At 32.6% G+C, this 26622-nt stretch overlaps 1 protein-coding gene and 1 long non-coding RNA gene across 3 annotated transcripts in view; both read right to left on the bottom strand.

The window, feature by feature from the left end:
• The window catches only part of LOC114339852 (zinc finger C2HC domain-containing protein 1C-like), a 252552-nt gene that overhangs the window by 69226 nt on the left and 156704 nt on the right, over nt 1-26622 (bottom strand). The gene's annotated exons all lie outside the window — the stretch shown is intronic.
• LOC126890410 (uncharacterized) lies at nt 1138-2361 on the bottom strand. Its single transcript, XR_007700309.1, has 2 exons — nt 2240-2361; nt 1138-1319 (listed from the first exon to the last, which is right to left on the bottom strand). It is a non-coding gene; the product is annotated as an uncharacterized LOC126890410 (long non-coding RNA).

Below are 26622 nucleotides of genomic sequence, written 5' to 3' on the forward strand. Positions count from 1 at the left end.
GGCTATGTACACGTTATATCGGTACGTCTGCTAATCACCATAATCTTTTCTCAGAAGGCTTTGAACACAATAATGAAAGATTCCAGTAGGTACTAATAAATATTACAATAAAATATAATCTTTATTATAATGCAAATTACACCGTAATCTTTTCCAGAATATACGAAATCCTTCGATTAGAGGTAGGTAGATCAAACCCACGAGGTAAACCGTGTACTATAATATAATGTTACCAAACTATTGTTATAAACGGTTTAAACACGCTTATTAATAACTCTTACTTATTTGCCTTGACACCTCGCATTTCTACAATAGAATAGCTTTCACTACTTTTTATAAAAGTTGCCACCATGAAGACTTCAACGGTAGGTAAGTTAGTCAGATTGACCTTTTGAAAAACCCTCGTCCGTCATATTATGCGTTTTAAACTTTTTACAAAGTAGCACTTAACTTTATGAATTTCAGTTTAAAACTAAGCTGATTGGGGAACTACTTCCCTAATAACACAAAACATTCCATGAATGTTCCTAGAATGTACACACAGGACATTGAAAACATTCCTGGAATGTCCCCAAATGCACACGAATGTCCCTGGAAAGTACCAGGAAAGTGCTGTGTCAGCATTTTAAATATTCTTAGAATGTTCTGTTGGAACATTCCATGAATGTCTACGAATGTTCTTTGGACATTCACAGTCTATTTTTTAGAATGAATGTCTTGTTGGAACATTCCATGAATGTTCTTTGGACATTCACAGTATATTTTTAGACTGAATGTCTTGTTAGAACATTCCATGAATGTCTACGAACGTTCTTTGAACATTCACAGTATATTTTTTAGACATTCACTGAAATATATCGTCAGTAATGTGACAATACCTCCTATATGTTTTTTCATGAGGTTTGCAGGAGACGAAAAACATTTTTTAAGGTCACTTTCTGGTTTCGTACGTATTCTGACTTTTTTTGTAGTAAATAGATAGTTGAATTTACTGCAAAACAAGTCAAAAAATATATGAAAACAGGAGGTGGCCGAAACAAGTTTTTAGTCTATCTTACAAATCTCTTGAAAAAAACAGATAGGAGGTACTGTCACATCACTGACGATATATGGCCATACCAAATAATACATCCTTGATAAATATAAACATTTTTATTGCAAAAAATCTTTACATACATTTTTTAATGTAATTTGCTGACATTCCTAAATATTATAAAAAAAATGTGTCACATTTGCTTTGTAAACCTTTCTTTTGCTTTTCGTAGCCACATATTCCGTTTCCTTTCTGGTTTTTTGTAGACCACTTCTCTCAGCTGATTCTAAAAGAAAATAAAATAAAAGGTAATTTTTCTATCCTTTACAATTAACAATCAGAAGAAATATTATTTACAGGTAATAATATGCATAAATAATAATAATAAAAAAATAAATACTAAATAATATTTAATAAATAAAATAATAATAATGAACATTTTGTATTTTGACAACGACATCCGATGTGGAAGTAGAAACTTTAATAAAATTATTTTTTCAAGTAAATTGTGGCTTATTTCCCCATTAGAATAATTAATTACAAAAAAGCCACAAAGAAATAGATTTTTCACAAACAAATAAGTATTTAGTATTCATTATATTTATTGTTTTTATTATTTACTTTAATGTCCTACTGGTACATTATTTGACAAATAATGACATTTCGAAGTCTGTTAAGTACGATATAACGCCCTTGGGCATTAAATTTAAATAACGACTTAGATACTGTCAAGTTGACAAATATCAACCTAACTAAAACTATGGTTACCACAATTACGTTACTACTGTTACTGGTAAATGTACTTATTTAAAAACTAATCAATTCAAAATTCATTCAAATTTTTCGCATATAAAGAATAATTTAGTCGGACATTAAACGTTGAAGGCACCACAGGTATTATAATAATAACGCTTTCGGTCAACGTATATCCCTATAATACCCTTGGTACCTTAATAACTGTAACATAAGATTATACCTTAATTCTTGTTTTCGATTTCTGATGTTTTTATTTATTTACATTGAATATTAATCTGTTTTGTTGTATAATCTACTTCGCAATAATTATGTGATATATTTGACTTAAAATGAATTCAAAAATTTTTTGTAGTTGGGCAACAATGTCAACTTAGATCTCCGATGTAGATAATGAATTACAACAGTATCTATATTGTACGGACTGTATTATTAATTAGGTTATGCATATACCTGTGTGACATAAGCTATTGGAACAGCACAGTCTCTCAAACGAACAGATGAAAGTGAAGTTCTGTCAATATCTTTTTCTAAAAAGTGTTTTGAACATACTCCTCTATTAACAAATCTAATCTATATTTTCTTGTCTTCTTCGCAGGATCTTCTGGAAAGCTAAAAATACAAAATATATGCATTACTAAGCATTATTAACAAATTTTAGTTTTAAATAAAAAATATGATTAATGAACTCACAAAATTATTATAAAACAGCTTAGAAATTGTTTATTAGTATAGTCGGTTCCCCAAACTCAGACACAACTGGCTAGTGATTTTAGTAGGTAATTTTTTTTGTTTTTGGCCAATTTTGCCAAAATTACAGTAATTATTACTGAGACTGAGTTTAGCAAATCGACTATAATATTCTGTGTATTCATTAGTTGGTACTGCATATTATAGTGTGTGGTCTACCATCCTATTTATAAACGCATACACTAGCAAAAACGCAAAAAGAATTATTTTAGTTTTACAAATCCTTTTGTTATTACCTATCTCTATTTACTATTTTAGTTAGGAATAAGCGAAGTTTGTGGCTTATTCACAATTATTATTAAAATAATAAATGGATATGACCAATTATTAACTTATAAAATAAAATAATAATTCTTCTGATTTATGCCTTTTATTCACTTTGTTATATCTACGTTACTTAAAAGATTTTTTATGAATAGTATTATTAGGGTATTAATAGTATTAATTTATTTTCTGAAATACAGGGCATGCTTTCGTTTACATATTTGCATACTAACCTTTTAATAGGGCTTTTCATTCAGTCATTTGTTTTGAGCTTCTGTCATAATTGAAACGTTATTCCTGCAGATTTTTTTATCTACATTTGTTTCTGCTACTCCAACTGCGTTAAAAACAGGACACCATTTTATGCACTATGTTAATAATACTATTAAAGCTATTATAAAAGTATCCGAATTAAAAAAATATTCTTAAAAAGCACAAATAATACAAAATACAAACAACAATCCACGGCAAGGCAAGGCCGGGCAACGGCAAGGTCGCCAAGATGAAGATGCCAAGATGGCCGAAGCGAGGTCGTTGGTTGGTCGTTTTTAGTCACGTGATGCCCTCTCAAGCGCCATGCACAAAAATATATGCACGGCGAATTTGAAAATGAACGCAAAAGAAATAAATATAAATGCCTCGCTTGGGTTTTGCATAAGTTATAAGTATTTTTTTTATTAACAAAATCGCATTCCAAATTGAATATTCGCGAACAATAATTTTTATTACATTTGTATGTTTATAATATTGTATTCATTGAACTTGGGAAACTCTTTAAATTTGACATATTATTGCACTGTAGGCCTAAAATGTCACTTAGTTTGTCTGGTATGTTATAAGTAATGTTGTATCTCTTACACGTATGTATTATTTCGCAACTTAAAATATAGGAACATTGGTAGTATGTTCACAGAATGTCTTATGGTAACATTCCAGGAATAATTTAATCAGATGTTCACCGAATGTTCCCTAAATGTCCAGGACATTCAAATATTGATAGAACTTTGGTAGTACATTCCTGGAATGTTGTGTGTTGTTAGGGTTATTACAATATATAAGATGAACATAAATAATACCTAGGAATTTTCCATTAAAGACGATTAAAATGTAATATACCCATGATACCTACCCTAATCGCGTTGTTTCCGACTGCTAGGCCCGATTGACCGTGGCTCGTGACGTCGAACCAATAGAAGGACGTTCAAGAGCCTCCTAAGATATTTGAATTTTATAGCATTTTCAAAGCGTCGTAATTAGTGTACGGGTTAAAAATATTTGTTTTTTTCGCATGCAAGCGTTTTAAGATCATGTTACCTTATGTTTTTTAATATCATTTTAATATTTAAAAATTTATGCAAGTTCCCTATTTCTTTATACTATTCTACAATTAGCTTATTAAAAAAATAACATTGGCTTTTATATTTTTAAAAATCTATAGGTACCTACACAGTTTTTCTTATTTGTTATATATTTCTTTGCATAGATTTACTTTAGAGATGTAATAATATCTAATAAACGCAATATTGATTAAATAAAAAATAAAAAAATAAAGATTGGTATGGGATTCGAACCAGGATTATCTACGTCCGAAGACAAACGACCAGTTCTCGTCGCCATCCGCTCGAACTGTCAAACCATCTAAAATACTCGACGACAGAGTAGGATAGTGAAATCGTCGATACTCCCCTTGAATTAGAAAAAGACTACCGACCAAATAGGCTCATTTATCTCTGTCGCAACCGTCACCCATTTTAAGATCGTAAGGCGCAATCTAGAGTATTATATATCTATGGTTTTGTATAACTACATGTACGTTCAAAGAAAAATAAGCTTAGTAAAAAAAGCAATAAAACAACATCTAAACATAATTTTATAGCCATTAATAAAAAAAATTAATGTGGTTGAGTTGATTGATTTATATTTTCTACCTTTTTTATACAAGGTGGGCCGATGAAAACAGTCCACTTAGATATTTGGTAATATTTATTAGATTTTAAGGAATTGAGGAAATACGTCGATTTTTTTTCTCATGGGGAACATTTTTACGATACATAGATCTATCATTTGTCAACTCCCTCCATTCCACTTCCCAAACAAGGCCTTTATAAGGATTATTCAGAGATAACGATTGTTCACGATTTTTTTTTCGATACACATTTGCACCGTAGCGTCATTTCAAAAAAATCTTATTTCATTTAAAGTACAACACATTTTAAAAATGAAACGTAACGCCTGTGGTTTGCTTATATGTCATTTTTTCTGTCAAATCAAAAGTGACTTAAAACAAATACTGCAAACGCAATAAACTAATTGTAATATAACGGGAATTAATAAATTAAAATTTATGATAAACTAAAAAATTAAATTAAATTAATATCGAATTAATTAATTAGATGTTCAAACTGTTAGTTCTCCATGACAGAAAAAATGACATATTTGCAAACCATAGGCGCTGCGTTCTATTTTTAAAATATTTACTCTAACGAATAAAGATTTTTTTGCAAAGACGGTGCAAATATCGAAAACAATCGTGAACAATCGTATGTCTGAATAGGGCTTTTCATCGATTGTCATTTGTTTCGAGCTTCTGTCATTTGTCGTCTAATATTAATATATCTACGTCATACGTTATTGGTATATTCCAATGGTACAAATCAAAGACGTATGAAGTAGATATCTTATATTATACGAGATGAATATTATACGAGACATGACAGCAGCTCGAAACAAATGACTGTGAACGAAAAGCCCTATACTCCTTGTCAATGCCTTACTAATGATAAGCCGCACGCCCACACATGGTATATTCCCTATTTAAAACAAGGAGTTGGGAAGCCGTAGGGAGTGTTAACAAATAAAAGATATTTTTATCGTAAAAATATGTACCCCTTAGAACAAAAATGGACCTGTTTCCTCATTTCCTTAAAATGTAATAAATACTGTCAAATATCGAGGTGGACTGCTTTCATTGGCCCTCCTGGTCATTATCAAAATACGTCGTTTCTTTTATACTTTTTTTATTTTAGAAAATAAAAAGTGTTAGTAGATAAGTGTGACAAACTTTAGGAAGTAATTATTCTTCATGAAAAATTAATTTCAGATTTTCTTAGATAAATAGTAGGGGAGGAAAGAATGCTATTAAGTTAAGTTTTCCATAAAGTGGAGGACTTTTCATTTTTTAACCCGGCATTGGTCGCTAGGCTGGTTGTTACGCGAGTGGTCGCGCGTGAGATTTTCTCTCACATATCCAACTTTTGCCTTCCTTTACAAAATTTTACAAAAAAGATGAGGTTCATCAACAATAAAGCCATTTGCTTTAAAACGACACGACGTTTTGCTGTTTTATTATTATTATCTTTATATAAAATGTGACTATTGATGCCGCCAATATTTAACATTGAAAAATATGTGGTAAGTGACCATCTACAACTAACTCGTGAAACAGAATATAGGAGTTTCATATCATCGACCACATCCACGCCACCTTTTATTACATCATAAAAGGATATTATTTTAGGTTTTAAGGGGAATAATCAAATTAATTTTTATTAAACTGGCGTCACCAACTGTGACGCCAGTGGTCGCTTGATGAGAGAATCTCTCACATGAAGCGCACTGACTCAACAAAATGGTGATACTAAGAAAACTGAGTCACTATCTGAGCGGACGAGTCTATTCCCTAATAGCACACGACGTCCTTTGGACGTCCAAAATAGGTCCATTTTTGGTCCTTACGTCCATGGACTATAAACGGACGTCCTTTGGACGTCCCATTTTGGACGTCCTTCGGAAGGAATAAATATGGACGTCCTTTGGACGTCCGACGTTGGACGTCCTTCGGACGGAATAAATATGGACGTCCTTTGGATGTCCGACGTTGAACGTCCTTTGGACGTCCATACTGGACGAAATACGGACGTTTTATGAACGCTTATATATTATATTGGACACATTATACCAATTACGGGATCAAATAGCAAAATAATTCAATAAAATATTAACTTACGCGTTAACTTTACGTTAATGAAATACAGTCAAACCTGTCAGTAACGGCCACTAAAATGAAAGAACTATTGGCCGATATAGAAAGGTGGCCGTTATTGCCAGTTTTTGTAGTCTAGATATACAGTAAAACTTGTGTTACTGGCCACCTGATAAAATCGGCCACCTGTACTAACGGCCAGTTTAAATATTCCCCAAACCAATTATATCTAGACTACAAAAACTGGCAATACCGGTCACCTTTCTATATCGGCCAATAGCTTTTTCATTTTTAGTGGCCGTTACTGACAGGTTTTACTGTAATTGGTTTGGGGAATTTTTAAACTGACCGTTAGTACAGGTGGCCGGTGTTTGCAGGGGGCCGGTAACACAGGTTTTACTGTAGTTTAAATCGAAAAGATTAAATCTTAATTCAAAATTGTATATACAATTATTACAATTATAAACAAACTATATAGTTTAATATCCAAAAAATGTTTTTGATTTTATGTAATGTAATGAAAATCTTATTTGTAAATTATTGGTTACAATGTTTAACAATAGGAAATATTCAAGAATAAATAAAATAAAAGTTTAATCCTAACAACACAAAACATTCCAGGAATGTAGGTACTACCGTTCTATTCCGTGAACATCTATCTGATTAAATTATGGGTGGAAAGTTACCACAAGATATTCTATGAACATAGTACAATGTCTTCCTGGAGGGGTAAAATTTTCCATTACAAGATTTTAAGAGAGGCCATTTATTGTACTGTTCAATTTGCGTTCATTTTCAAATTTGCCGCGCGAGTATCTATGTAGCGTCTCGTGGTCATTGGTCATCACATTTCATTTTCATAACATAACCGATAACCTAAAAATTTAGTAAAGTAAAAATTTTGATTGGAAAAAAGTGCATCGATAAGGGGGTGTGGGAAATGGAAATTAGTGGCTTTTTTGCTGTACTGTCTGCTAGTTTTTGCTCTGGGCTCTGGCTAGATCTCTTGTTTAAACAATTTTGTAAGTATTATAAAATCCGTTTTCAATTTTCTTTATTCTTTATGAAACGAATCATTTATACATGCATATTATTACCTGTAAATAGGTACCTATTTCTTTTGATTTTTAATTGTAAAGAATAGAAAAATTACCGTTCATTTTAATTTTTTTTAGAATCAGCTGAAAGTGGCCTACAAAAAAAAAACCAAGAAGGAAATGTATAGCCTTGTGGCTATGAAAGGCAAAAGAGAGATATAAAAAGTGTATTGGCTAGTTGGAAGAAAGTCCACATTGTCCATGCATAATAAGTTATTACTTTATCAACAAATATCAAGAAGATAGCAGGGTCACGAGCATCAACTTCATAAGTTCAAGAATATCGAGGAAATCCAGCTCCTCGATACTACTGGGCAAACTAGAAGATTGAAGAGGACAAATCCTTTTGAACTAGTTTGAGTGATAGGTGATAGTGAAAAACGGAGCATAGTGCTTGTGTGCTGTGCCTGTGTATGTTAGAATAATAGTGCACGATCTTGTTAGATTAGATAAGAGACACTATGGGGTAAGCTCTTCATTTTAAGAAACAGTAGTAATTTAGGTTAAATTAAAATTGCTCATTGGTCAGTTATGACCAGATTGTTTTTTTATGTTTGGCAAAAAGGACTTAAGTCAGAATTGCACATTGATAATGTTTTGATGATTTCTGGACCAGAAAAAAACTGTTGTAGATGTAAACTGTATGTACAGTAGAATCTACTACAGTACTGTAGAAATCATCAAAACATTATCGATGTGCAATTCTGACTTAAGCCCTTTTTCCCAAACATCAGAGAATTGTAATGTACAATAATTCTCCTATCTGTTTTTTCATGAATTTTGTAGGAGACGAAAAACCATTTTTAGGATCATCTGCTTTCACATGTAAATTTTGACATGTTTTGTAGTAAATAGATAGTTGAATTTACTACAAAACATGTCAAAAAATATATGAAAACAGGAGGTGACTATAAAAAAAGTTTTTAGTCTCTCTTACAAAACTCATGAAAAAACAAATCGGAGGTATGTCACATTAGTGACTAAGAATGTCTAAAAAATATACTTTGATGTCCCAAGAACCAAATATAACCTACAGTCCATCTAATTTACTTACTGTTCCACGTCATTATCTACGCCAGAGATCTAAGTTGACATAGTTGCCAAAGTATAAAAAGATCCTGAATCCATTTTAAATCAAATATGTCACATAATTATTGTAAACGTGGATTATACAACAAAACAAATTAATATTCAATGTAAATAAGTAAAAACTTAAGAAATAGAGAACAAGAATTAAGTTATAATCTTTTAAGATTTGCAGTGCAAGCGTTTTTGCACTGCATTGTTAATAATTAAAAAACGGCTCCGAACTCTTGGCAAAAAGCCGGTAGGTTTCTTTGTATAAGTATGTCTACAATAACAACTAAAAAAGTTGTCAGATACCTCGATTATTCCAAGTCGTTATAAAATTAGGTGAAATTTATATTTTTATAGTAGAGGATCTTTTTATAGTAAAGTAAATAATAAAAACAGTAAATATAATAAATAAAACAGATACTTATAGTAAAGAATATAAACAAATATGAAGTGTCATCACCGTAACTGTCAAATAAATGTTACCAATTTATTCTAAAATGTCACCTTCGTTCAATTACAGTTATAGTGTGATCCGAACAAATCTGCTTCATAAAAACGCTTTATAATCCATTTATACAAATTAAATGAAACATATTATTGTGTATTTCTTTAGGTTAACATTAATAGAAATCTTCAAATATTATTTCTACGCGTATATAATAAAATATGTCTAGTGGCTGTAATTCCAGTGTACTCGGCAAAGTGATTCTAAAAAAGAACACACCTACCGCCTAAATATTTCGTGTTGGTATCATGCGACCTCACAGGCTACGATGCGGATGACGCGCAACAGTTAGTAAATTAGACGAAGTATGTAGATATATACAGGGTGTAACAAAAATACAGGTCATAAATTTAATCACATATTCTGGGACCAAAAATAGTTTGATTGGACCTAACTTACCTTAGTACAAATGTGCACACAAGAAAAGTTAGAGCCCTTTGAAGTTATATATATATATATATATATATATATATATATATATATATATATAATAGCACCAAGGGTCTTAGAGGCCCATGACTTGAAAAGTTTGTTTTTTTTCTTCATTTTCACGTTTCTTTATGTACTGAGATCTTCTCTGGCTTGATATGTGATTTTTCTCCATTCCTTCCTGTTATTCATTTTTCTTTTCTGACCCTGTAGCACCATTCTTTCCAAATCTTTTTCGACCTCTTGCTTCCATCTATTTTTCGGCCTTCCTCTTCTCTTTCTTGAAGCTGTAGTGTAGTTTAGTACCATTTTTGGAGTCCTCGTGTTTGGCATCCTTTCAATGTGACCTCGCCATCTAAGTCTCTGTGCCTTTATCACTCATTTGAAGTTACAAGATGAAGTGATTTTTTCCAATATATCGAAAACTATTAGAGATTTTTTTATTGAAAATGGACATGTGGCATTATTATGGCAGCAGTATCTTACGAAAAAACTATAGTAAAATTTGGACACCCCATAAAAATTTTATGGGGGTTTTGTTCCTTTAAACCCCCCCAAACTTTTGTGCACGTTTCAATTTAATTATTATTGTAGTACCATTTAAACACAACGTTTTAAAAACTTTTTTGCCTCTTATTGCTTTTTCGAAAAGTCAATTTTTATCGAAATATTTTGAATATTTGTCAAATCCACCACATATTTGTATATGGTTAAGTACGATTATGGAGACTTGGTAATAATATGCAGACTTATTTATGCTTTACATTTTTAGGGATATTTTGAACCATATTAAAAAAGAAGCCAGATCTCGATAAAATGTGCCTTATCGAAAAAATACAAAGAGGCAAAAAAGTTTTAAAAACATTCCGTTTAACTAATGGTACCTCAGTAATAGTTTAATTGGAACGTACACAAACATTTGGGGGGTTTAAAGGAACAAAACCCCCATAAAATTTTTATGTAGACATGTTAAAAAAGAAGTCACAACTCGATAAAAACTGCCTTATCTGAAAAATACTAAGAAACAAAAATATTGAATTTAACTAATGGTACCACAATAATAAAATTGAATTGGAACATACACAAAAGTTTGGGAGGATCTAAGGGATCAAAACCCCCATAAAATTTTTATGGGGTGCACAAATTTCACCATAATTTTTCTTTAAGATATTCCTGCCATAATACTGCCACATGTCCATTTTCAATAAAAAATCGCTAATAGTTTTCGATATAATCGAAAAAATCGATTTTCATTTTGTAATTTCAAAGGGCTGTAACTTTTTTTATGTGCATATTTGTACTAAGGTAAGTTAGGTTCATTCAAACTATTTTTGGTCCCAGAATATGTGATTTAATTTATGACGTGTATTTTTGTTACACCCTGTATATACAGCCGATTACGCACCACCTTAAAAATTGGGCATTTTTGATGTCTCGAATTTCCTAAACCTGTTGTTGCATCTAAGTGATTTTTTTATAATATTCTAGCCTAGGCCCTAGGCTATAGGTTAAGTACCTCCTTATGCTTGTCATGCACGGGGAGCTATACTGTAATATATATTATATCACATCGCACTCTATAGTAATGAGTGAGCCTGCACATATGGAACCATTTGTTTTCTGTCTGCAGGCTCACTCATTACTATAGAGAGCGATATGATATAATGTACATATATTACAGCATAGCTCCCTGTGCATGACAAGCTTAAGGAGGTAACCTATAGCCTAGGCTATAATATTATAAAAAAATCACTTAGATGAAACAACAGGTTTAGGAAATACGAGACATCAAAAATACCCCATATTTAAGGTGGTGCGTTAATTTCTTGGAGAAGTGTATTGTAATTTAATGTAAATAATGTAATATCCAATAATTGTAATTTAATATAAGATGTAATATAAGTTCCTTAAAAAATATATTTTTTATTTCCCACGACATTAGATGGATGTTCGGCAGCAAGACATTGGACCAAACTGGGACGTCCTATGAAGGCCCAATTGACGTCCACCGAACGTCCCTTCGGATGTTAAGTGGACCTCCATTGGGCGTTTGGCAACGTGGCATTTGGACCAAAATTGGACGTCCTGTTAAGGTCCAATTCACGTCCCCTAGAACGTCCGGTTAAGGTCCAATTTACTTCCGATTAAGGTCCAATTTACGTCCGATTAAGGTCCCATTTACGTCCAATTAAGGTCCAATTTACGTCCTATTAAGGTCCAATTTACGTCCGATTAAGGTCCAATTTACGTCCGATTAAGGTCCAATTTACGTCCGATTAAGGTCCCATTTACGTCCGATTAAGGTCCAATTTACGTCCTATTAAAGTCCAATTTACGTCCGGTTAAGGTCCAATTTACGTCCGATTAAGGTCCCATTTACGTCCCATTAAGGTCCAATTTACGTCCTATTAAGGTCCAATTTACGTCCGATTAAGGTCCAATTTACGTCCGAATAAGGTCCAATTTATGTCCGATTAAGGTCCAATTTACGTCCGATTAAGGTCCAATTTATGTCCGATTAAGGTCCAATTTACGTCCGATTAAGGTCCAATTTACGTCCCCTAGGACGTCCGATCAAGGTCCAAATTACGTCCGATTAAGGTCCAATATACGTCCCCTCGGACCTTAGATGGACGTCCAATGGACGTTCGGTAGCGCGACATTTGGACCAAAATAGGACGTATAAAGGACGTTCCTCGGACGAAAACGGACGTCCAATGGACGTCCCTAAAGTCCGTGAAGGACGTCCAATGGACGTCCATTGGACGTCCTTGTGCTATTAGGGTTAGATTGTCGAGGGAAGATAGTTAGGAGACTAGAAGAAAGTACAGCGCGTATAATTTCCCAGAAAAAAAGTTGTGCGCAATTTTCTGAAACCGTGAGAGAAAATCTCATATAGCGACCACTCGCGGGTTAATTTAGTTTTCCATTTCCAACAATCGTTTTTTCCGTTTATAGCGCCCTCTCTCCATAATTCAAAAAAATGCCTCGAATAAAAGTTACTTATTTTTACGTAAGGAATCCAACTTTGCAATAAAAAATGGGGGCTCCGACTTAAGATTTTAAAGTAACTTACCACCCCACCTCCGTAGGGGGTCGTGTTTGATGTCATTCGATAGGTTTTTCAAAAATATTAAATACGTGTATTTTTCAGTTTTTCGATCTGATGTTTATTTCGCGAAATATCGCGGGCGGGGTTCATATTTAAAATTTTAAATTTACCCCCCACTCCTCACCATGGGGGTCCGTCTTTGTCATCATTCTATAGATTTTTGAAAAATAGTGAACACGTATTTTTTAATTTTTTGATCTGACGTTCATTTCACGAAATATTCGCTTTTTATATAAAATTTTGTGACTCGTTGATTTCCTTACGCCTCGCTCAAATCGTCAGATTTTTGAAATATACACTGTTTTGCATGTACTTAACTAACCTTATGTTAATCTGACGATTTCAAGTTTTTTAGGGATAGATTTTTTTCAGACCACCCTTAAAGAACCCCCTGTATTAAGAGCCAATATATGGTAAAGGTACATTTACAGGGTACAATGCTTCTCCCCATGTGATAATCTGACGCTCTCGAGTACCTTACCAAAATGTATGTCCACAAATGCTTTGTTTTCCAGATACGGGTTGTTCAAGTTTTTCTTACAAACTATTGATTTATTTATTGCGTTCAAACTGGTTGATTATGCAAATTAAATTTGGTATGTTTTAAGAGGTCATGAGTTCCATGAATGTGTGCGAATGGGTCTACTCCCGTCAATGTTAGAGGTCAATGTATGCGAATGGGATTACTTTCGCGAATGTGTGTAATAAAAGGAGGTAGTCAGGAAAAACTAGAGGGAGACAGTCTAAAATAGGAAGCAAAGAAAAAGAAATCAAGAAAATTTAAAGGGCGACAAGATAAAATTGCAGGGAGTGAATAAAAATTAGTGGGAGATGAGATAAAATAGGAGGGTATTAGAAAAAATTACAGTGATTCGTGAAAAATTAGGGGGAGTCAAAAAAATTATAGGGAGTCAGGATAAATTACAGAGATTCAAGAAAATTAGAGGGTCAGCAAAATGTAGAAGGAGTTAGAAAAAATTAGAGGAAGTGAAAACGATTAGAGGGCGTCGCAAAAATTTAAAGTGCTTAGGGAAAACTGGAGAGGGTAAAAAAATAAGGTAGAGGGAATAAGGAAAAATTAGATCGAGTCGGAAAAAAACAATGGGAGTCGGGAAAAATTAGAGGGAGACACTCTAAATAGGAAGAAGTCAAGAAAAATTAGAGGGCGGTACGATGGAATAGGAGAGAGTGAAGAAAAGTTAGACAGAGACGAGAAAATTAGGAGGAGTCACAAAAATTATAGGAATGCAGGATAAATTTCAGAGGGACGGGGAAATTAAAGAGACAGGAAATGTAAAAGGAGTTCGGCGAAATTAGAGGAAGTAAAAAAATTTAGACGTAGTCAGCAAAAATTAGAGGTAATCAGGAAAAACTACAGAGGGTCAGAACAAAAGAAGAAAGTCAGAAGAAAAAATTAGAAGGAATATGGAAAATTAGATCGAGTTAAAAAAAATAGTGTGAATCGGGAAAAACTAAATGCAGTCAAGAAAAATTAGAGGGATATACGATAAAGTAGAAGAGAGTCAGGAAGAATTAACGGGAGACATGATAAAATTGGAGAGACTTAGAAAGAAAAAAAATGGAAGGAGTCACAAACAATAGAGAGAGTCAGAAAAAGTAGAACGCGTCAGAAACATTGGAGGGATTCGGAAAAAATTGTAAAGAAATACGAAAAAACAGCAGGAAGTCAGAAATGACTCACTGTATATGGCAATTCATTGGATCCCCCGTCTAATGCCGATAGACAATAACACTAGTGATGTATAAATAACTAAAATTTTAAAATTGGGAAAAAAATTGTGCGCTAGTGCGTTAATACCAGCCATATAGTGATGCTATTATTTGATTTTGATAAACACCTAACGATAATAATTATTTATGAAGCAAATTTATAACAAGATATTGAATTCGCTTTAATGTTTAACTATTTGTCTTAAGTATGCTTAAAAGTTGTTCTCGTGTTCCTCTACTTTAGCAAATCGGATCTGCTTAGGGAGATGTAGATACATGGTTATAATCTAATATACAGGGTGTTTTATTAATAATTGTCCATATAGTAACTGGAGAAATCTTAGCACAAAATACGAAGATTTAATGTAAAAAACTTAAATAAAATGTGGTTCCTTACTGAGTTACAGGGTGTTTTATCTAAAAATTTAAAAATTATTTTTGCTCAGCATTTTTAAACTATTCGACGTATCCTTTTCATACTTGGCAGGTAGTATAAGTACTGTACAAGCTACTAAATTATGTTAAACAAACGTTTCTGGCTATTACAAGAGGCGTACGACGGGGGAAAGTGAATGGTTGACCCTTTCTCAATTCTACGCCACTGGCGAAATTGCTATTTTAGTTCAATTTTTGGATTCTCCAATACTTTCTATGAAAATAATATACTCTTCATTCGTAACGATAAAGGCATTAGTTTTTGAGATCTTTGAAGTTAAAAATGAAACGACACGGTTATTTTGATTAATGTATTGTGTCGCTTCATTTTTTATTTCAAATATCTCGAAAACTATTCATTTTATCGTTACGAATAAAGAGTATGTTATTTACATAAAAAGTATTGCAAAATCAAAAAATTACACTAAAATGGCAATTTCGTCAGTGGCGTAGAATTTGGAAAGGGTCAACCAGCCGCTATCCCCTGTCGTACGTCTCTGGTTGTAGCTAAAAACGTTTATTTATCTTAATTTAGTAGGGTGCATAGTACCTACACTTTCTGCCAAGTATGATAAGGATATGCCAAATAGTTTTAAAGTACTGGGTACAAATAATTTTTAAATTTTAATCATATGAATTATATCATAAATTAATCAAAATAACTGTGCCGTTTCATATTTAACTTCAAATATCTCGAAAACGAATGACTTTATCGTTACCAATGAAGAGTATATTATTTACGTAGAAAGTATTGGAAAATCTAAAAATAGCACTAAAATAGAAATTCCTCCAGTGGCGTAGAATTTGAGAAGGGTCAACCATTCACCATCCCCTGTCGTACGCCTCTGGTAGTAGCTAGAAACGTTTGTTTATCATAATTTAGTAGGGTGTCTAGTAGTCGCACTTTCTGCGAAGTATGAAAAGGATACGTTGAACAGTTTTAAAATGCTGAGCAAAAATAGTTTTTAAATTTTTAGATAAAACACCCTGTAACTCAGTAAGGAACCACATTTTATTTAAGTGTTTTAGGTTACATCTTCGTATTTTGTGCTAAGGTTTCTCCAGTTACTATATGGACAATTATTAATGAAACACCCTGTATACAGGGTGTCCCGAAAAGATTGGTCGTAAATTATACCACAGATTCTGGGGTCAAAAATAGGTTTGTTTGAACCTGACTTACCTATATACAATAGTGCACACAAAAAAAGACAGCTCTTTGAAGTTACAAAATGAAAATCTATTTTTTTTTCAAATATCGAAAACTCTAGAGATTTTTTATTAAAAATGGACATGTGGCATTCTTATGGCATCAACAACTTAAATAAAAGTTAAAGTGAAATTTGTGCACCCCATAAAAATTTTATGGGGTTTTGTTCCCTTAAACCCCCCCAAACTTTTGTGTACGTTCCACTTAAATTATCATTGTGGCACCATTAGTGAAACACAATGTTTTTAAAACTTTTTTGCCTCCTAGTACTTTTTCGATAAGCCACTGTTTATCGACATATTTTGAATAGTTGTCGAATCCACCACATATTTGTATATGGTTAAGTACGATTATACAGTGCTAGTCAAAAGTCCGTACCCCCCCTCGTATCTTTTGAACGGTTATACCTATAATAGTGAAATTTGGAGGAAGAAAATAAACGGACGTAAGCTTCTTAACTAGTCATGACAGGTGACGTAATAGTGACAGATGACGTTACAGAGCCACTGTGACCGATAATTTTAAATGGGACCTTATGGCAAGTGATACCTCGTTTGAAAGGTATTGAAAATACCTATTCAGTCATACTAATTTTGTTTGAGTGTAAGCTTATTTTGATGAACAAATGAAATAAATATAAGATTGTAGTTTCGCATTTAATTAACACCTTGATGGACAGAGACGCTGTGCAGCGTCTTTTTTTAAAATTGTGTTGTGGCAGAACGCTGTGAAGCGTCCTTAACAAAATCTAATATCGTGGCAGAACGCTGTACCGCGTTATAATTATAATATAAATACATGGTAACACGTAAGCCACTGTCATAGAATACCTATCTATACCTTCCAATCTGTTACCCGTCTGGTAAATTCCACCTCTCTATTTCACCCCACCCATTTAAAGTATCTAACCGGCTAAGTCACACGCGAAGCTGTACAGCGTCGCCAGTTATATTGAAGTATGCGGTGTGTGTTGTACTGTGCCGCAGATAGTAAAACACGTGGTTAGGTTAGGTTGAATACGAGTTTTACTCGAAAAATGTAAGTAAAAAATAAATTTATTTAGTGTGATATTTTTGTGCCTAATATTTTATGTTATTATAGTAGGATGTATAATTTAAAATATATTATTTTGCTTTCAGATGGCGGACCGTGACCCGTATAAGAGAGAACAGCAGCGGTTGATTCAGCTGTATGACGATATTACGTCGGATGAAGAGAACTCAGATGCTGCTTATGAGGGAGAGTTCAGCTCAGATGAAAACTATGTACCCAGTGAGTCGTCTGCCTCGCAGTCAGATGAAAGTGAAGACTCTGATTTAAACGAACTCCCCGAGCTCTCCAATGTAGAGACGTCTAATAATACTCTTCACAATCCCCAGCAATATAATCTGCCAGAGGAAAGTGAAGTAGAAGAGCCCGACGCATTGGACCAGGATTCCCAGAAAATTATTCAGAAATCTCAAGACAGTATACCCCTACAAGCACTGCAGAATCAAAATTCTGATTCTTCAGATGACATAGATACAGAATGGGAGTTTACAACTGCAGATATACCAGATTTCAACTTTGATGAATCCACTAATCGTCTGAAAATTAATTTAAATGCAGAAGATAGTCCAAAAGATGTTTTTGAATACCTATTTACCGATGACATAATGAGCTATTTGGTGGAATGTACCAACAATTATGGAGAAGATTTAACAAGATCTAATAGACCCAAAACAAGGAATGCTCGAGATAATAGTTTTAGACCTGTGACTATCGACGAAATGAAGAAATTTTTGGCACTGTGTTTATTGCAGGGTCAAATTACAACTTCAAACATGCGCAGGTTGTTTTCATATGGAGATGTATTGTACTTTCATCCAATTTTTAGTTACATTATGTCAGGAAGAAGGTTTGAAAAAATATTGAGAACTTTAAATTGCTCTTCGAGAACCGCAAAACATAAAGAAAAGATTCAAGCATTCTTAGACATGCTTATAGCCAAATTCCACAATGCTTATGGACCGTCTAAAGAGTTGTCTTTAGATGAATCCCTCTTACATTTTCGTGGCAGGCTTGGATTTAGAGTTTACCTCAAAAATAAAAAGGCACGTTACGGCATTAAGTTTTATGAACTGACAACCTCCGATGGGTATCTTTTAAATACTGAAATGTATAGTGGGGATATTCAAAACGCTTCCGATGTGGGAACTACAAAAGTAGAAGCTATAGTTATGAGGTTGATGAAGCCTTACCTCATGAAAGGACACGAACTGTTTATGGACAACTTTTATAATAGTTCTATATTATCTGAAAAGTTATTAAGCTTAAAAACTCATACTAATGGAACTCTCCGGTCAAATCGCAGGAATAACCCCAAGGAACTTATAAAGAAAAAACTCAAGAAGGGTGAACATTTCTGGATGCGTAAAAAGAATGTCTACGTTTCCAAATGGCGTGATAAGCGCGATGTTCTTGTTATCACCACAAGAAATCACCCACGATTGATACAAGTGAAAAACAGATATGGCCATGAGAAAATAAAACCTGAAGAAGTTGATGTTTATAATCGTCATATGTCAGGCATCGACAGGTGTGATCAGATGACCTCAACTTATTCAACGCCAAGGAAAACGATACGTTGGTATAAGAAGGTAATTTTCCATTTATTAGATGTAACTGTATGGAACTCTTTCTACTTATACCGAAAATATTGTAAAAATAATTCCAAGACGTACAGATATTTAGAGTTCCGTGACAGTCTCATTAAATCCTATTTGAAGTTACCACCAGGTTTAGAAGCAAAGAATTTAGTTCGTCGAGAAAAACATGATAACAGGTTACCGGAAAATTCAAACTACGAGCCTGAATGTTTCACAAATGAAACAAACTTAGCAAATCATTGGCCTGAAAGAAATCCAGGCATTCCAAGTGCAAAATCGAATAAGAAAAAAGTGTTTTTGAAGTGTAGACTGTGTGCCAAAAAAGGTCAACGGAAAGAATCAGGATATAGATGTAAAGGATGTCCCCAGAAGCCTCCGTTATGTCCAGACTGTTTTGAAGAGTGGCACGAAATAACAAAAAATCAAGAATAATTTTTTAGATATCTTTGTATAAGTTAGCTTTATGCGTAAACTATGTTGATATAAATTAATATTTTTGACTTCTGAATACGTTTTAAGAATCATTATGTCTTTTTGGTTTCTTTAAATAAATATTGCTTTATTTAAATACGTTTTCTTAATGAAAAATATTTCGCTGATAGACGTCGAGTCACTGCATGTATTAGGTTGAAAACGACAATAGGCACAACGCTGTATGACGTCGAACGCATATCAGCGTTCCGCCAAGATAGACTTAATACTAGTCTTATATTGTGGCAGAACGCTGATAAGCGTTAAAACTTAAACAATATTTTCTGTAAAATTTTAATACTTGGAGTAAAATTTCAGGTCGCCCTAGTTATATTTCATCCTTTTGAATAATAATATCGACAAAAAGGGCACTGTACAAATTGACCATTTTTGAAAAACTTAGGTGTCCGTCAAGGTGTTAATAAAAATTCAAAATTCCGCCTATGATTACTTGTCAAACAGGTTAACGTTGACGTAAAAACTACTAGAGAATTAAAAAACGTCAACTTTTTTTCCAAAAAATTCATAGGCGGACATTTGAATTTTTATTAATTAAATTCGAAACTACAATATTATATTTATTTAATTTATTCACCAAAATCAAAATCAACCTAAACTCAAAAAAATTAGTATGACTGAATAGGTATTCTAAATACCTTTCAAACGAGGTATCACTTACCATAAGGTCCTATTTAAAATTATCGGTCACAGTGGCTCTGTAACGTCATCTGTCACTATTACGTCACCTGTCATAACTAGTTAAGAAGCTTACGTCCGTTTATTTCCTTCCTCCAAATTTCACTATTATAGGTATAACCGTTCAAAAGGTAGACATTATGTATAGAGACCTGTTAATAATCTGAAAATTTATTTATAATTTACATTTTTAGGTATATTTTGAAAAAGAAGCCACATCTCGATGAAAGGTAACTTACCAAAGAAAGACTAAGAGGCAAAAAAGTTTTAAAAACACTGTGTTTAACTAATGGTTCCAAAATAATAGGTTAATTGGAACGTACACAAACATTTGGGGGGTTTAAAGGAACAAAACCCCCATAAAATTTTTATGTAAATATATTAAAAAATAAGCCGCATCTCGATAAAAACTAGCTTATCGAAAAAATACTATGAGGCAAAAAAGTTTTAAAAACGTTGTGAGTAACTAATGGTACCACAATAATGAATTAATTGGAACGTACACAAAAGTTTGGGGGGGTTTAAGGGAACAAAACACCCATAAAATGTTTATGGGGTGGACAAATTTCACTATATTTTGTTTTAAGATGTTCCTGCCATAAGAATGATACATGTCCATTTTCAATAATAAATCTCTAATAGCTTTCGATATATTGAAAAAAATCGATTTTCATTTTGTAACTTCAAAGGGTTGTAACTTTTTTATGAGCACATTTGTACTAAGGTAAGTTAGGTTCAGTCGAACTATTTTTGACCCCAGAATGTGTGGTATAATTTATAACCAATCTTTTCGGGACACCCTGTATAATTTTCATCTTTTCAGTTGACATTTTATCATTTAATTATGGTTATTAAAGGTAACTAGTACCTTTAATCATAATAAAAAAAAATAAGCCTTTCAAACTTAAAACAAGTCTACTAGTCGATCTAAGTGATTTAAACCAACGTTTTTTTACGAATTAGGTTATTATTAGTCTAAGTATCTAATAAATTATAACCTATGAGTAATTCGTTTATGTCATTGGCCTATATAATATACACATATACACTTTCTAAAGTTTTAGACGCCGCACTAATGAAATGTAATATATTTTACTATACCTATACCTTGTTTCCGTAAGGCGAACATTGATGTTAAGCTAAAAAGACATTAACAAAGTCGCAGGCAAGTTGGAATTAAATGTAGGACTGTGTTACCGTAAGAGTACTTAAAATACAATTAAATACAAATAAACATAAATATGACTCAGCTGGGAGTTTTGAAAAATACTGGAGTCGTAGGTGTTGCAGATGACCGTCAAACCACCACCTCATTTTCACCGAACCAAAAAGGTGAATTAACTGTTAGGCCAATCTTTTAACATTAATAAACATTTATAATGCCATAAAAGTTAAGCACAATTTAGCAAAATGTTCAAACACAAATATGGAAAGAGGCAGTAATGCAAGAGGTAGTAAATAATTTTCTTGAATTTAATATAAGTAACTAAAATGCAACATGAATGAGGAATCTTATTAGCATATTAATCATGTGACATATTGTTTTTTAGAATGCTCACGAAACGCTTTTTTAAAGGTAATTTCGAGTACACATATCTCTGTTTCTTCTCAAATTACAATATATATTATAATTTTCAAGTTTTTTTTTTATTTAGCTAATGCCTCGACAACTAAATGGCCATTGGCTTGGTAGGTACGGTGAATTTTTGCTATTAGGTACCTAGTGTCATGTGTAGTGTGTGTGTTGAGTAAGTGTCTTGTTACTTTGCAAAGTCGACGTCATTGTCTTTGCAAAGAGACACTAATTGTATCCGAACTTCTGCGGTCACTCCGGTGAGTACCGATCCCACAAGAACAGAAACTATTTTCATTTATTAATTTATAATAAACGAAAAATTTCTGACCCTGGTGGGATTCGAACTCACGACCATTTGGACCTTTCGATCCAAAGGTAGGCGCTCTTGCCTCTGAGCCACAGAGGGGGTAATTCTACAGTTTTAACCTTGATAAGATTATAAAAAATAGTCATTAATGTACTAAGCCAGTAAAGTGACTCTTTTTCGAACGAGCCTGATATTACGAGCACAGGGAGCGAAGCGAGCGAGGCGAGTAACAGATGAGTTCTTTACTGACGTGGTGCATGCCAAATTTTATCAACAATCATAAAAAACATTAATACTTACTTAATTGCATCCTTTTAATGAAAAAAAGAGTGTGTACTTTGTACGTACCTACGTAAGAAGTTGTACTTCTATTATTATGATTTCAACGAAATAAATATATTTTAAACAGTTTAATTATATTTTTATGGTGTATGAATATAATTGCAAAACACTAGGGAATTTTACTTTTTGACATAAATTTTATTAATAATAACGTAAATTTTGTACAATATTTTTCATAATTAAAGTAAATAAATTTTAAGTTCACTCAAATAAATAATCGATTACGGCCATCGACTACTTACATTCAATCTCGGTTAATTTGATTAATAATCGCGGCAGGTAAAGAAAAATTCTGCTTTCAGTGCAATAAATTGTTACTTACTGCCGGAAATGAGTACAATAATGAATGACTTCAGTGACGGTTGGCGATATAAATATTTTTAAAATTTGTTTTAAAAACGAGTTATTATTTATTACAGTTTAAAAGTTTACATTTAATTTGGTAGCTTTTAATTATTCTTGTGATATTATAGTTTAAGATACGATATAAGGTCGATTTGCACCGATCTGTTTAATGGATAAAATATAAAATTATTGGATACGAAATTTAGCATGTTAACAATTACAAAAAAACAAGGGTTGCCCGATCTAATCTTGTTCTAACTATAGATAATTAATTAGTAATTAAAAAATCACATTTTTTTATAAATGAAAAAAATTCGACCCAAACCGACATTACACCAGATTTTTTGGATCATTCTAAATAAAAAAGGTCTTTTGTAATGTTTCTCTAAAGTTGATAGTTTTCTAGTTATAAACAATTTAAAAATGAAAAAAGAACGAAAGACGACGATTTTCAAGGCTTAAAACTATAAGTACCTATAAAATATCATTTTTGAAATTACGAAGTACCTAAATTCAAGTTAAAACCTTATCCTATCAGTTCTTGATAAGTCTTTTGCACTTTTGCATTGTTTTTTATTTGTTAATGTCCGTCTGCCCATAAGAAACCTTCCTCATTAACAATAAAAAAATATGCTTTAGAATAAAACATGGCAAAATTGGGCGGGCATGTTTTCGACGCTAAAGTACCTGAGGGTCTTAAAAGTACCCGTGTACCCAGGAATATAAACTAATAGTGAATATGGAAATTTCAACGTTAGTAAGTAATCGTGGTAAAATTTTGCTCAAAGTGAACAGTTTTACTTTTTCTCAAGATAAACTACTAAAATCGGGAGAAACGTATTGGAGGTGCGTAAAACGGTCGTGTAAAGCGAAGATATTCACGAAAGGGCCGGAAAAGTTAGTGATCCGAAGTAATCTAGAACATAATCACGAGTGTGATATCAAGACGCTTAATAGACAGATTGTGCGTAGCAGTGCCAAAAGGAAGGCTAAGGATAATTTGACCGAAAGGCCGTCCAAAATCATACATAGTGCGTTGAAAGAAAATGTAGATTGCTTGAGCCACATGACTGTTAAAGACGTTAATTTAATACGAAATCAAATATACAGTGAACGGCGAATGGCTCAACCGAAACTGCCCAAAATAAAGAAGAAACTATTGCTGCGGTAAATATTATGAATATCAAAACACTTAAAGACGAGAATTTTATATTTGCGGTTGAACCAAGTTCTAACATTATCATCTTCTCGTGTAACACTAACATGCGTTTTCTATGCGGCAGTGAAACGATTTATATGGACGGTACATTTAGTTACTGTGCTCAATATTTCAAGCAAGTTTTTACCATACATGTATTTATCAACGGACATTATATACCATTGTGTTATTGTTTACTTCCCGACAAATCGGAACAAACCTATATAAAACTATTTAATGTTTTGAAAAGCAAATGTGAAGTAATTGGTCTGAAATTCAATCCAAAAATCATTTTCTCCGATTTTGAAATTGCTATCCACAATACTGCGCGTTTTGAATTTCCAAATGTGCACATTAAAGGGTGCCGTTTTCATCTTATGCAAGCTTGGTATCGTAATATCGGCAGTTGTGGCTTAATTCGGGAATATAAATTGGCAGACAGTGAAATATCTAAATGGCTGAAATATATTTTTGGGCTGCCATTTTTACCTCCCTCAGAAGTCGAAGAATCTCTCATATATGATTTTATGGCTATTCAACCAAAGGATGCAAACATTGAAAAGTTTTCCGACTACTTATTGGACAACTACATTGGCGACCACGCAACATTTCCGCCGGAGATGTGGGCTACGATGAGTGAGAGTTTAGAATTAACAACTAATGCTTGTCAATCGTTCCACTCGCGTTTTAATGATAATTTTTACCATGCTCTTCCAAATATTTTCCATTTTATTGATGTTTTAAAAAATTTTCAAACTGAAACTTACATTAAAATTAATAGTGTCCATGAAAGTAATAGACTTAAATATCCAAAGAGTAGAAAAAATTATGTTCGTTAGAGATAGGATACATGAGTATCAAACTAACTGTATCGATCGATACCATTTCGTAAAATGTATGTCGTATTTATTTCAAAGTGACAAATAAACCTTATCAATAGAGCCCGGGAAATATGCACTTAAAAAAACCCTAAAATATGCATGCAAATATGCACAAAAAACAGTTGAAATATGCACTAAAATATGCACTTAATGCATTCAAATGAAAACTCAGTAATCCTTGTTTTGAAGGTATTTAATTATATATTTTATGCCAATGGCCTTAGCTGCCGAGGCATTTAAGCTAAATAAAAATTTGTATTACCTACATCTAGGCTATTGATTATGTTCAAAATAAGAGAGCTAAAAGGACATCTATGTTTGAAAAAACCGCGGAGTGCTACCATTTAAATGGGTGCGTTTTTAAGAAAGGGGTGAATTAGTCCCTAGGCACAGGGTGAATTAGGGTGAGTTCCATTCACTTTTGGTACAAACACTTCTAAAGGAAAATTATTCCAGGATAAATTTACTATCGAAATATCATATTTTTAAGTCAAAAGTATTTTTTTTTTACAAAAATACATTCAAAAGAAAAGCAAGAAGAAAACAAAAAAGAAAGTAATTTTGTTTTCAGCCCCATAATTTCTTTCCACACGGATATAGGTATAGGTATTGCTTCAGCGAAAAATAACTTCCATCCTTTCTTTTTAAAATGACGTTGGCTAGAAGACTTTAGGATTTATAGTTTCCAAAATAGAATTTTTCAAAATTTGCCGCTCACAGAATTTTTGAGAAATTTTCCCCATTATTTCGCAAACATTGTTCTGTAACTTTTTTCTACGCATTTCTAGGTATATGCAATGGTATATTTAGTAAAAAGAGAAGTCAATTGCCTTTAAAATGGTCTACTGTGTAAGGTTGTACGACTATTTTTAAACAAGTTATGCTTTTTCAAGCTTTTATACTTTTAATGATTTTTGATATTTTTTATGATTATTTTTTTAAATTTCTCATTATGACTTTTTTTTCTTGTAAATTTAGGTATACACATTTTAGAATAAAAAAGCTTATTTTCTTTACTTTAAAATGTTGTATTGCAATCATATCTAGGACTATTTTTAAACAAGATATCCGTGGGATAATCAAGGGGATCCGTAATTTGAGAAAAAATTTAATTTTTTTTTATTTTTTCAATTAGAAGAATATAATTGCATATTGTAACATAATTTTTAATTCCAAATAACTTTCCTTGATAACACTTTTCGATACTGTGGAATATAAAGTTACTTTACTCTTGAGCTAAATTCATATTTTTTAACATAACTCGTACACTATTGATAAAATGTTATATCTGATGATTACATCTTAGGTTTTAGACTATGCAGAGCATTTTATAAAGAATAATTTTTTTCATAAAGTTAATAATAAAGAGTTTGCCATATGGTTCCAACTTACTGGGACCTATTGCATGTGTATATGTCAAACTATGAAAAAGCATATCTTGTTTAAAAATAGACCTAGAATTTAGAATTTAGAACAACAACTTAAGCAAATATATTAAGAACAATAAAAGCCGAAAGAGAAAGCAACTACAGAGTGGTGTGTACAAACTAACGTCTTGTGACTGTCCGAAAACGTACATCGGTCAAACTGGCAGAACTTTTGACAAACGGATAGCAGAACACAAAAGGGCATTCAACAATAGAAAAACAGACACTTCTACATACGCACTTCACCTTCTAGATGATAATCATTCTTTCAATGAAGAGTTTCAAATTCTGCATATTCAAAATATAAACTGAAAAATACAGATATAATTCTGAATGACCAACTCGAGACAAAC

This window comes from Diabrotica virgifera, chromosome 8 (assembly GCF_917563875.1).
Source record: "Diabrotica virgifera virgifera chromosome 8, PGI_DIABVI_V3a".
Taxonomy (NCBI): Eukaryota; Metazoa; Arthropoda; class Insecta; order Coleoptera; family Chrysomelidae; genus Diabrotica; species Diabrotica virgifera.